Source organism: Stigmatopora argus, chromosome 15, assembly GCF_051989625.1.
Source record: "Stigmatopora argus isolate UIUO_Sarg chromosome 15, RoL_Sarg_1.0, whole genome shotgun sequence".
NCBI lineage: Eukaryota > Metazoa > Chordata > Actinopteri > Syngnathiformes > Syngnathidae > Stigmatopora > Stigmatopora argus.
Window position 1 is genome coordinate 16,303,690 of NC_135401.1, and position 13,590 is coordinate 16,317,279.

At 46.2% G+C, this 13,590-nt stretch overlaps 1 protein-coding gene across 4 annotated transcripts in view; it reads right to left on the reverse strand.

Moving 5' to 3' along the window:
- Positions 1–8,035: 8,035 nt before the first annotated feature.
- Positions 8,036–13,590, reverse strand: part of LOC144089409 (uncharacterized) — a 53,998-nt gene continuing 48,443 nt past the window's right edge. For 2 of the 4 annotated variants that reach the window (XR_013305061.1, XR_013305062.1), the window contains one exon: positions 8,036–8,593. The gene's annotated coding sequence lies outside the window, so the exon portion shown is untranslated. The remainder of the gene's footprint in view (positions 8,594–13,590) is intronic. The other 2 variants (XM_077620224.1, XM_077620223.1) reach the window with 2 other exon arrangements.

The window sequence follows — 13,590 nt, forward strand, 5'->3', positions numbered from 1 at the left end:
CAGCAGACATTTGCCATGCTGATCGTTGCCCCTTAACATTTATCATGCCAATCAGGGTCGTGGTTAGCCGGGGTCCTGCCAACTTGGTTTTCCCATATGCCATGCGTATTTTCCTGGGGACAACTTTGGCTGTCTTGGGACATGCGCATTACCTGCTTCAAAGAGAGTCATAGTTACTCCCCGCCGTTTACCCCGCGCTTCATTGAATTTCTTCACTTTGACATTCAGAGCACTGGGCAGAAATCAAATCGCGTCAACACCCACCGCGGGCCTTCGCGATTCTTTGTTTCAATTAAACAGTCGGATTCCCCTGGTCCGCACCAGTTCTAAGCCAGCTGCTAGGCGCCGGCCGAGGCCACCCGAGGGAGGAGACCCAGAATAGCCCGAAAAAGACCACAACAATGCCAAACCGTATTTTCGCGACCATAAGGCGCACTAAAAAGTCTTAAATTTTCTCCAAAATAGACAGGGCGCCTTATAATGCAGAGCGCCCTGTGTATGCTCCGAGCTCCAAAGCCTGACTGATGGCACTTCTGGCCGACACGCCTCTTATATAGAGAGAAGGCGGACGTGGGTGGGGCTAGGCAATAGAAAAGGCGGACATTGGTGTGGTAAGGCTTGCGGAGGGTGTGTGAGAAGACGTTAAAGCCACGCCCCTAACTGGGTACCAGTATTTAGTGTGGGCATGTGCTTTATTGCAAAACAATTTCGGTTTGGTTTGTAAATGAATATGAATAATACAAAGAGTCACGCTTACAAAGCTCAGTTCAAGCCATCAAATATGCAGTGAAACATGGGAACAGAGCAGCCGCGAGGGAATTCAACATCAACGAATCTATGGTTCGCAAATGGAGAAAGCAGGAGAACGAGCTTCGCCAAGTCAATAAGAGGAAGCTGAGTTTCCGTGGAAACAAGGCAAAGTGGCCCGACTTGGTAGATCAACTGGAACGGTGGATTCTTCATCTAAGAGCAGCTGGGAGAAACGTCTCCACAGTCACCATTCGACTGAGAGCAAAAACGCTAGCGGAAGAATTGAAAATTGAACATTTTCAAGGAGGTCTGTCTTGGTGTTTACGCTTTATGAAACTGCATCATCCATCCATTAGAGCGAGGACAACTTATACAGCCTAACCACATAACGAACATGAACGAGGTACTCGAGGGACTTTCGACATCCCGGTGAACCACACTGTGGAGAAGAAGGGGACCAGCACGGTAGCGATATGAACAACGGGGCACGAAAAGTTGGCTTTTACTGTCGTTCTTGTTTGCCATGCTAATGGACAGAAACTACCAACTATGGTGATTTTTAAGCAAAGACGCTGCTGAAAGAAAAGTTTCCAGCCGGCGTCATCGTGAAGGCAAACCAAAAGGGCTAGATGGACGAGGAGAAAATTAGAGAATGGCTACGTGACGTGTATGTTAAGAGACCGGATGGCTTTTTTCACGGCCATCAATCTTGATTTCCGACTCCATGCATGCTCATCTCACATCAGCGGTGAAAAACCAAGTCACGAAAATGAACTCAGAGCTTGCTGTCATTCCCGGAGACTTAACTAAAGAACTCCAACTGCTGGACATCGGCATCAACCGGGCGTTCAAAGCAAAGTTGCGAGCGGCATGCGAACAATGGATGATAGCTGGCGAACACAGCTTTACGGGTGGCAGGCAGCGCCGGGCTAGTTACGCTACTAATTGTAAATGGATTGTGGCCGCTTGGACTAACGTGTCTGCTTGCACTGTTGTTCGAGCTTTTGCCAAAGCCGGGATCATTTCTGTGGAGCCACATGGCAATGACAGTGACTCTGACAACGGAGAGAGGGAACCCGGCGTTTTCGATGACTCATTTGGACAATTGTTAAATTCGGACACAGAAAATTAGAACTTTGATGGATTTGTGGGTGATGATAACGTGAGTACATTGTAAAATGGCTAAATAAAGTACAACTGAACTCAGTTTTGCTTCCGTTGCCTTTTTAAAAACGTGTTTTAGCGAGTGTCCGTATGTTTAAGCTGGTGTATGTTTTGCCATGCCTGGCTTCGTGTTTCGGAGCGGTGCGTCGTGTGTGTGTGTCAAATACAGAAATAGCACTCGTTACTGACACTGCGCCTTTAAATGCGTTGCGCCATATAGTCGTGAAAATACGGTACATATATATATGTATATATATATACATATATATATATATATATATATATATATATATATATATATATATGGGGATGGAAAGATAGAGGGCGGTAGAGACATGGAGACGAGAAGACGGGGAGAAGGGGAGATGGAGTGAGAGAAAGGGTGAGGGAGAGAGAAAAAGGGACACAGGGGGGGAAAGGGAGGGACGGGGAGACAGGGAGATGGAGAGATGGGGAGACAGGGAGACAGAGGGAGAGGGAGAGAGAGAGAGTGGGCGGGTGAGAGGGAGAGAGAGGGAGAGAGAGGGAGAGGGAGAGAGGGATCGATTTAGAGAGAGATAGAGTTAGAGAGAGATAGAGTTAGAGAGATAGAGAGATAGAGTTAGAGAGATAGATTTAGAGAGAGAGTTAGAGTTAGAGAGAGAGATAGAGTTTGAGAGAGAGATAGAGGTAGAGAGAGGGAGATAGAGTTAGAGAGAGAGAGAGAGTTAGAGAGAGAGAGTTTGAGAGAGAGAGAGTTTGAGAGAGAGAGAGAGTTAGAGAGAGCGATAGAGTTAGAGAGATAGAGTTAGAGAGAGATAGAGTTAGAGAGAGAGATAGAGTTAGAGAGCTAGAGTTAGAAAGAGAGAAAGAGTTAGAGAGAGAGAGAGATAGAGTTAGAGAGAGAGAGTTAGAGGAGAGAGTTAGAAAGAGAGAAAGAGTTAGAGAGATAGATAGAGAGATAGAGTTAGAGAGAGATAGAGTTACAGAGAGAGATAGAGAGATGGAGTTAGAGAGAGATAGAGAGAGAAAGAGGGGATAGAGAGATAGAGAGAGAAAGAGGGGATAGAGAGATAGTTACAGAGAGAGATAGAGAGATGGAGTTACAGAGAGACAGAGAGAGAAAGAGAGGGATAGAGAGATAGAGTTACAGAGAGAGATAGAGAGATGGAGTTAGAGAGAGATAGAGAGAGAAAGAGAGGAATAGAGAGATGGAGTTAGAGAGAGATAGAGAGAGAAAGAGATAGAGAAATATATATATATATATATATATATATATATATATATATATATATATATATATATATATATATATAATATACATATATATATATATATATATATAATATACATATACATAGAGAGAGAGATAGAAAGAGATAGGGATAGATAGAGAGAGATAAAGAGAGATAGAGAGAGATAGAGAGGGATAAAGAGAGGGATAAAGAGAGAGAGGGATAGAGAGGGATAGAGAGAGAGGGATAGAGAGAGAGAGGGATAGAGAGAGAGAGGGATAGAGAGAGAGAGGGATAGAGAGAGAGATAGAGACAGATGAGAGAGAGATCGAGAGAGAGATAGAGAGAGATAGACAGAGAGAGAGAGAGAGAGAGAGAGAGAGAGAGAGAGAGGGAGAGGTGGAGAGAGATAGCGAGAGGGAGAGGTAGAGAGAGATAGCGAGAGGGAGAGGGAGAGGTAGAGAGAGGTAGAGAGAGATAGAGAGAGTGAGAGTGTGAGAGTGAGAGAGAGTGACCGTGACAGTGAGATTGAGAGTGAGAGAGTGAGAGAGTGAGAGAGAGTGAGAGTTTTTTAGGGAGGGAGGGAGAGACAGGGAGAGAGGGAGGCAGAGAGGGATGCATTCAGCTCAGCAGAAAAGTCATTTGAACGAGAAGTGAGAAGGACAGACATGAAAAATTATGTAAAATTTAAGTCAGATTTGTGCATATTCTAGTGACAATTTTTAAGAAGTTTTATTCATACATTCATTAAATTTTAATATGACTAGATAATTTAAACACATACCTGCCAACCTCGGCCAATTGCTCCCCGTATTAATTATTGCAAATGCAACACGGCACATATTTACTCACAAAGGGCTCATTTAAAAGTCTACAGTTTTCTCCAAAGTGGATGTCTCAAGGGGCACTGTGCAAGCAATCATATTGAAATGTAAAGAGTATTAGACCACTGCAAATCTACCAAGACCCGGCCGTCACTCTAAACTTTCAGACTGCTGTTCATAAACACTCTCCATCAACCTCACTGAGCTGGAGCTGTTTTGCAAGGAAGAATGGGCAATAATTTCAGTCTCTCAATGTCCAAAACTGATAGAGACACCTCAAGCAACTTGCAGCCGTAAATGCAGCAAAAAGTGACACCACAATGTAATGAAGGGCCAATGCAAGGGGGCCAAATAATATTCCATTCCTCACTTGTCAGCTTTTTATCTTTTGGAGGCCTTCTGTTTGGAGACCTTAACATATTTAAATGTTGACCGAAATTTACAGTATACATAGATTCTGGGTGAAAATTAAATTATTAATTGGGTCGACGGCACCTATTGTGGAATGAGAGTTAATTACTCAAGTATGCGTAGGCCTGTGCACACATCAGAGTCAGGTTTCCTAGAGAACGTTCTAGAATGGTACATTTCTGCCAAAACGATGACGGTAAAGGGTAGATCTTTTATGATAACAGCCTATAAAAGATGCGAGGTTGGCAAATTAAAATTTGGGTCTCGCCCTGTATAAACCAGAACCTGCCTGAGTGTGCAGTCTGTTTGAACCTCAATAATTGGTGTCACTGAACCGGGAGCCGGAAAAGAGGAAATTTGTTTTTTTATAATCACAAATGTACAATTGTTTCCTTTCTGTGGGCCAAAAGGGAGGGGGTGTTTGCACATAGACAAATTCAAAAAGGAAGTACCATAAGCACAACCAGGAAATATGCCCATAGCGCTATACATAGTGTTCACCAAGTCTCTGGGTGCAATAATAGCATACACATTACGCAGGTATCAAGGTTTATATTTTAACGATCGACCGCAAGACCTTCGATCAGCCTTAACTATGTGAAGTACTTTCATGGTAAACGCTAAGGTCAGAGCACGTGCCTTCGGTAAGATGGAGGCGCCCCGAGTGAGCAACAGCAGACACAAGTAAGTGTACTCACATCTGGACAGTCTGAGCACGTTTAACTTTAGTAGGATGGCTGTGCCCTGAGCGAGCAGTGACGGAAACATTTTGCGTTTTATGCTGCCCCTCTTTCTCCTCCTCCTCTTCCTCCCCCTCTTCCACCGGTCTCTGCATTACAATTCGTCGCCGGACACTTCGTCGCCAGACAGTTTGCCTAACCTTAACCACTAACCTTAACCATTATTAAAGAAGACAAAGGAAATTCACATATTCTTTATTAAAGAAAATAAAACAGCAAAAACTCGCTCGACAACACAAACATGAACATTTGGGCGTGTGCGTAATAAATGCGCTCGTCTCTAAACACACTACGCACGAAACAGGGTTCCTACGTTGAGCTCCATTTTTAAAATACCGTATTTTCACCACTATTAGGCGCACATAAAAGTCTGAAATGTTCTCCAAAATAGACAGGGCGCCTTATAATCCAGTGTGCTTTATAGATGGACCAATACTAAAATTGTTATCATGATAAAATAAAATAAATCCGTCACTAGGACAACTATGGCAAGCAGCCCCCGACTCTACTATTTTCCCGTAGATAAAGTACTGTGACTGCTGGGATATGTAGTTTTTTTGGTCAATACACCCAATGGATTGTGGCCTGCCGATCGGCATCAACACTAGCTAGCTGCTACAGTGGTACCTCGAGATACGAGCTTAATCCGTTCCGGGACTGAGCTCGTATGACAAGATTCTCCTAACTCGACCGGAGGTTTCCCATTGAAATGAATGGGAAACAAATTAATTCGTTCCAACTCTCTGAAAAAAACACCAAAAACAGGATATTGGATTGAAAAAAATGTTTTATTTCTTATAATTCGCCATATATTGACAAAGTAATAAATAACGAGTGGTTTGATAGTAATAATGTGTTTAATAGGAGTAAAATTAGACACATTTCGCGGAGGGTATAGACAGCGGCATACACGGAGGTGGGGGGGGGGCTGCTCGGGGGGGCTTTATCCACGGCAAAAATGCACTCGTAAACGAACAAACAAATTTAAATTAACTTGGATAACTATATACAGACACTCAACGTTTAATGTAACTTCAAACAAAACTAAATTCTAAATTTGTTGTAATCTTTTTTATCTTACGTAGTTCTACGGGTTGACACCACCTGGCCGCTCCGCCGAAGTCTTCAAAACGAACGCATCAAGAGTTGTTTGTTTTTGTCTACCTTTCAAAATATTTCGATAATGTCGCATACAAATGTCATCACAATAGGATAACGCACGACCACTTGCCAACGAGAAATAGTCTTTAAAGAACGATCGCGGGAGCATCTTTCCTGAGAAAGAATAACAGGAAATACAATAGTTGAGCTAACCCACGTATTGACTGTGGGTAATGAAGTTTTATTCTGAGAAAGGTTGCCATTGCCTATGGGTGTTGTGTGCACGAGTATACTTCATTACCCAGAAAGCCCTCTTTTTGCCCGCGCGTTGTGCGTTTCCTGGTCGTATGAGAAACTCGTCTGAATTAATTAGTTCCGTGCTCGTAGATATTGTTATACACGAAAGATATGCAAAAAAAAATGCCATGGCCACCTGGCTTGGTCGCATCACGAAATTTTGACCGCATCACGGGCGAATTATTCGATCGAAATTTCCCCCGTAAGACGAGCATTTTGTATGACGAGCGGTCGTATGACGAGGTACCACTGTATTTGTGAACGAATTGTGGCATGGCGATCGCCATCAACACAGCTGTGAAGCATGGAAGACAGCCTTGGAATACTAGTTACGCTAGCTACTAGCTAGCTACTATTTGTGAACGAATTGTGGCCTGGCGATTGCCATCAACACAGCTGCGAAGCATGGAAGACAGCCTTGGAATAGTTACGCTAGCTACTAGCTAGCTACCATTTGGGAATGAATTGTGGCCGCCTGGACGAACGTATTAAACTCAGCGTTTTTGATGGACAAATGTTCAATTCGGACACAGATAATGAGGACTTTGATGGTTTTGTGGGTGATGATGACGTGAGTACATTGTAAAATGGCTAAATAAAGTACAACCGAACTCAGTCTTGCTTCCGTCGCCTTTTTAAAAACGTGTTTTTAGCGTGCGGGTGTAGCGTGCATTTGGTACATGTAGCACCAAATTAGTGTGTTCGCCGTAATAATTGATATTATTAGTGCAAAGTTATCACAGCCGTCAACCTGGGTGTATTGACAAAAGGACTATTTATCCCAGCAGTCACTGCGCACTGGAAATAGCGTCTGTGGCTGCTTTCGTAGACAGCACTATTACGGTTCGATAATCATCCATAAATAATATATATATGCCATGCCTGGCTTCACGGAAAGTGGCAGGCAGCGCCGGGCTTCTTACGCTACGATTTGTGAATGGATTGATGGAAATGACGGTGACTCTGAGAACGAAGAGAGGGGACCCGGCTTTTTGGAAGGCTCGTTTGGGCAATTGTTTAATTCGGACACAGAAAATGAGGACTTTGAGGGATTTGTGGGTGATGATGATGAGAGTGAGTTGTAAAATGTCTAAATAAAGTACAACCGAACTCAGTTTTGCTTCCGTTGCCTTTTTAAAACATGTTTTTAGCATGTGGGTGTAGCATGCAAGAACTATATTTCCCAGCAGTCACTGCGCACCGGAACCCGGAAATAGGCTGCTTCCGGTAGCCAGCGCTATTGCGTTTCGATGTTCATCCATATATAATATATATGCGTCTAATGAAACGGTGTGTGCGTTGTGTGTATAAAATACAGAAATAGCACTCGTTACTGACACTGCGGCTTAAAATACGATGCGCCGAATAGTTGTGAAAATACGGCAATCAATAAAATTATTTTATTAAAAAGAAGACAAAGGAAGTTCGGTTCCGGGGGGGGGGGGGGCAAACGTCCCTTCGACGAAACGTCTGGTCACGGTGCAATCATGGCATTAGTCAAAGACTAATGCCATTATGCATATACCGAAGTTTGTGGAAAAGCAAGGTAAGTCTGGCAAAATACGGCAAAAGTGATGAAAAACAAAAAAAATGGCAAAAACTTGTGAATGTATGACTTTAGCACTACGGCCGTGGAGTCAATTTTTTCCTCACAAATCTGTATGATTTACAGAAAATCCTTATAGAATGACAGGTATGCTAATTTCTTTAACCTCCTTGCTTCTACACAAATTGCCCTAATGTCTTCTCCTACTATGTATTTCCTTACCTTCAAATGTATAGTGCATAAGTAAAGAAATAAATACTCACAGGCACATATGCCAATTTCAAATCTTGGTTGATCAGCTGAGAAGTCACAATACATGCCCTTGTGCAGATCACATATATCCCGCTCATTGCATGGATCTCCAATTTGCTGAGCACAACTCTTGCAGCAGCCACATCCATCAAGCACAGAACTGACTCCTGGCATACACTGAGGAAGTGTCTCACATTTACAGGGCCACTGACAGAACTGTTGCCTCATTGTTGTGTGCTCACTTCCATGGCGATGAACCAGATTCTTCCCTTTGAAAGAAACCCTGCTAGAACACTAATGTAAAAAGACAAAATACATGACTTTAAATTTCAGAATCTCTCATTTTTATGTCTATAATGTCAATAAAATGGCAACAGAAAATCGGAACCTGTAAAGAGATATATGTTTCTGCTTGATCCTGCTGCCCAAACTTCAATCCTCTCTATTCATTCAATTATTTCCCATACCACTTATCCTCACAGCTGTGCTGGATCTTGTCCCAGCCAACTATGGGCAATAACAATGTTCCCTCTAAGCTGCGCGCGTGCGCAATTGCGCACTACTCTCGTCTTCTACGCGCACAGCAATCATATGGAGCGCACAAAATAAAATCCATCCCCCCCATGATGGCGCCATTCACGCGGCAGCCAGTGGCAGTAGCTCTGTCCACTCTTATGTTTTTCGTGTTTTACAGCCCTTCTATCTTTTTTTAAAATTACATTTGAATATTTCTTAATACATTCCTTTTTACTTTACTGTGCAAATAGAAGAACAAGCGGTGAAATCAAGTGAGAACTGTCTAAATCTGCTGTGTGTGGTTGTGTGTGTGCGTGCGTGCGTGTGTGTCTAGTATGTGTGATTGTTTGTCTTCAACCTACACAATGGACTATAAATGGAAATTAGCCCTCGGCTACAATCTTACATATATACGTTCATTAACATGAATATAAATAGGTTCATTAATATGTTCTATCCCTTATTAAATAAATTAAAGCAAAATCATGGAAAAATATTGCATATAAATGACAACTAAAAATCAATGGATAAAAACGAGTTTTAAAAAATCAGTCGGGGTAAGCAGGCAGAAGCAATCGATCCTCATCTCCTTTCCATCCATGATCTTCATTATCTCAAGTGACACGTTCAGCAGAAAAGTCATTTGAACGAGAATGAGAAGTGAGAAGGACAGATGTGTAAAATAAGGTAAAATTTAAGTCGGATTTGTGCATATTGTAATGGAATTTATGAAGATGTTTTATTCATAGATCTTTTTTCATTCATTTTCTGAACCGCTTTATCCACTTTATCACTCGCGGGGGGTGCTGGAGCCTATCCCTGCTGACTTTGGGCCAGGGGCGGGGGACACCCTGTATCGGTGGCCAGCCAATCGCAGGGCACAAGGAGACGGACAGCCATGCACACTCAGACCCCTAGCGGCAATTTTAGAGTGTCCCATCAGCCTACAATGCATCTTTTTGGATGTGGGAGGAAAACGGAGTACTCAGAGAAAACGCATGCAGGCCCAGGGAGAATATGCAAATTCAACACAGGTGGACCGACCTGGATTTGAACCCAGGACCCCAGAGCTGTGAGGCCGACGCGCGAACCACTCATCCGCCGGGCCGCCCATTAATAGATATTAATCATTACATTTTATTATTACTAAATCATTTATTTGTAGTAGACATGCACCTGCTTATGGCAAGTGTGATACTGGTGTGTGCCCATAGCGAGCAATGATGATGTTGCTCACACTGGTACTCAGTGTGCTCAGGGAGGTTGTCTTTCTACCCAGACAAACAAAAAATTAGAGGGAACATTGGGCAATAACCAAGGAATACAGAGCCAATCGCAGTCAATTATCTTTATTCACATTTATAAATCACTGAGAAGCTTTTCATAATTGTTTTCCTTTAATCTAGCTTTTTAAGTAAATAAAGAGTTTTAAATAATTTTGTAGCTTTTTATAGTAATTTTTATACTGAACACAAGATTTATGTATCAAAAAACGAATGCAAGAATTCAGCTAACAGGAACGAATAAGCCACAGTATGCCAGATTTTAATATTCTTCTATCCTCACTTACCCAAGATCGTGGAAAGTCACCGTGTTTATTACGTATTAGTTTGGTTAGGGTTTGTTGGGTTTTTTTGCCCATTGAGTTCACCTGTCGTTTCCCCGCCCATGGTGTATCTCATGCTTGCTGCCTTTCGTGTGACCCAGGAGTTTCTTGATTGTCCCAAAACTTATGTCAGTCTATATAAGCCCTGTGTGTTAGACAGTCCTTGCTGGATCGTCTTGCTTAGACTTGTGTTCACGTGTAATTTCCCCATTTCCAGTTTTCCTGCATCCCCGTGAAGTTTGGTTTTGTAGTCCTCTTTGGAAGTATTAAAGTTCTTTTATTGCACCGTCACTCCCGGTTTCCGACTGCTTCCCTGCATTTGGGTCATACCATGGTTCACACTCTGCAAATAAAACAGAATGATCCGACAAGCTTTGGACTAAGCAGGAAGCCATCGGCGTGAGCGCCGATGATGACCTGCCTCTCATCAACCTGCCGATAGATCTACTCCCAGAGAGACCAAGGTCTCGCTCTCACGCATTGTAACCTTCGCTCTGGACTCCACTACGTACTCCTCGGGGACTGATCTTCCTGCCACAACTAACGACTCTTCTACGCTACTCCCTTTTGTGCCTCTGCCTGCTTATTGGACGCTTTCAATAAAGGTTCCACAACAAGACTTGCTGCCTTTGCCTGCTTTGGGGTCCTCCGTCCTCAAATGTAACAGCACGATCAGCCAACCTGGACCCCGCGGGCTCAAACCAATCCCCCACGATCAACCAGCTCCGCTCATGGACCAGCCAGGCGTGTCAGGAGCGGCCTGTTTGTCCCTCCTGACGTGCCGTCAGAGAGCAGCTGCAGTCAATCTGCTGATTGCTTCCTGTTTTGTTATTTAAAGAGCAATGAGTCATAGGACCATTGCCGGATTGTTTCTTCTGTTCATGCATGCGCGCAGCATGCTGCCGTTTTGCTTTCCAAGCCATTGTTGATTTATAGATCCCTGTTGATTTATTAAAGGATGTCGTTTGAAGCCAACTGCGTCGATTCACTCCCGTTTACCGCGGATGGGTCCTAATATATTCCCGATTGCGCCGCGACGACGCGGCGAGATCGTAACAGAACGATCCAGCCATAATGGACCCAGCGGGAGGCCATCCACGCTCGCGCCGACGCTCTCGTCGACGCCAGCCACCCTTTTCGAAGCCCCGCAACCACATGGATTCACTGAGATGCCCCACAAAGTCTTTTAGGGAGTTTATAATGGACACGCCTTGGTGTGGGCACCTCAGAGACATTTTGGCAGCGGAGGAGTCCCGACTAGGAGGTAGTTCTGAGCCTCCATCCACCTTTAAACCCACCCTCCGCTCAACGCGTCGCACTGGGCTGCCAGCACAGCTAAGTTATAATACCAAGGTTCCGACACCCCCAGTTCATCGCCCCAGTTATTTGAATTCAGACTCCAGCGAGTTTTTTTCTCAATGGAGGGAGAATCCCCAGCCTCCCTCGGCCACGTTGGAACGCCAAATCTTTGTCGGTTGGGACTCTGACTTTTCTGAAGGTGAGGACGACCGGGAGCTAATAGATTTGTATGCTGGAGATTCGGACTCGGACAGTGATTTTCTTAGCCGCTTCGGACTCGATACGCTCCACCGGAGGATGTTGACCAATACTCCTCCGATTACTCCGACCTGGATTACCCCGACCAGCATCTGCCAGGTCCGCGGGCCATCTACAAGGGACCACCGCGTGGCGGCCGGTGGGAAGGCTCAGGTAGGAGTTTCGAACACTGCCAGTCTTGTTTTTTTGGGGAGGCGCAGCAGCGAGGTCTTTCACCTTGTCGGCTGGCCATCTACGATGGGCCATCTACGATGGGCCACCACGTGGCGGCCGGTGTGCTGTGCCGCCCTCCCGGAGGAGGAGGCGAGCGCCGCGCCGCAGGGAGAAGCGGAGGGAGGGCCTGGACGCTCAAGCCCCTGACCATGGTTCTCGCCCGACCACTCCGCTCCAAGCTTCTCACCCGACCACGCCGCTCCAAGCTTCTCGCCCGACCACGCCGCTCCAAGCTTCTCGCCCGACCACGCCGCTCCAAGCTTCTCGTCCGACCACGCCGCTCCAAGCTTCTCGCCCGACCACGCCGCTCCAAGCTTCTCGCCCGACCACGCCGCTCCAAACTTCTCGCCCGACCACGCCGCTCCAAGCTTCTCGCCCGACCACGCCGCTCCAAGCTTCTCGCCCGACCACGCCGCTCCAAGCTCCTCGGCCGACCACGCCGCTCCAAGCTCCTCGGCCGACCACGCCGCTCCAAGCTTCTCGGCCGACCACGCCGCTCCAAGCTTCTCGCCTGACTACGCCGCTCCAAGCTTCTCAAATACCCGTGCCCAAGCCACACAAGTTACTCCCTTTGCCACCTGGGCCGCCAGTTGCACCCGTGCCGAAGCCACGAACCAGGCTTCCGGTGCCGGCTGCCCGTCCAGTTCCTCTCTGCCGAGTTCCTGTCTGCCGAGTTCCTGTCTGCCGAGTTCCTGTCTGCCGAGTTCCTGTCTGCCGAGTTCCTGTCTGCCGAGTTCCTGTCTGCCGAGTTCCTGTCTGCCGAGTTCCTGTCTGCCGAGTTCCTGTCTGCCGAGTTCCTGTCTGCCGAGTTCCTGTCTGCCGAGTTCCTGTCTGCCGAGTTCCTGTCTGCCGAGTTCCTGTCTGCCGAGTTCCTGACTGCCGAGTTCCTGACTGCCCAGTTCCTGTCTGCCCAGTTCCTGTCTGCCCAGTTCCTGTCTGCCCAGTTCCTGTCTGCCCAGTTCCTGTCTGCCCAGTTCCTGTCTGCCCAGTTCCTCTTCGCCCAGTTCCTCTTCGCCCAGTTCCTCTTCGCCCAGTTCCTCTTCGCCCTGTTCCTCTTCGCCCTGTTCCTCTTCGCCCTGTTCCTCTTCGCCCAGTTCCTCTTCGCCCAGTTCCTCTTCGCCCAGTTCCTCTTCGCCCAGTTCCTGTTCACCCAGTTCCGGTCTGCCAAGTTCCAAACTGCCCAGTTCCTGGGTGTACAGTCCCCGCCTGCCTAATTTCACCCTGTCCGGTTTCTCCCTGGCCGGCTTCGGCCAGCCCGGTTTCAGCCTGCCCAGTTCCAGGGTGCCCGGTTCCCACCTGCCCAGCTCTTGCCCGCCCAGCTCTTGCCCGCCCGGAAGAATGGGGCCGGCGATGGCGAGAGCGACTCTCCGGCGCCCCTGGACGAGGGGGCCGGCGACGG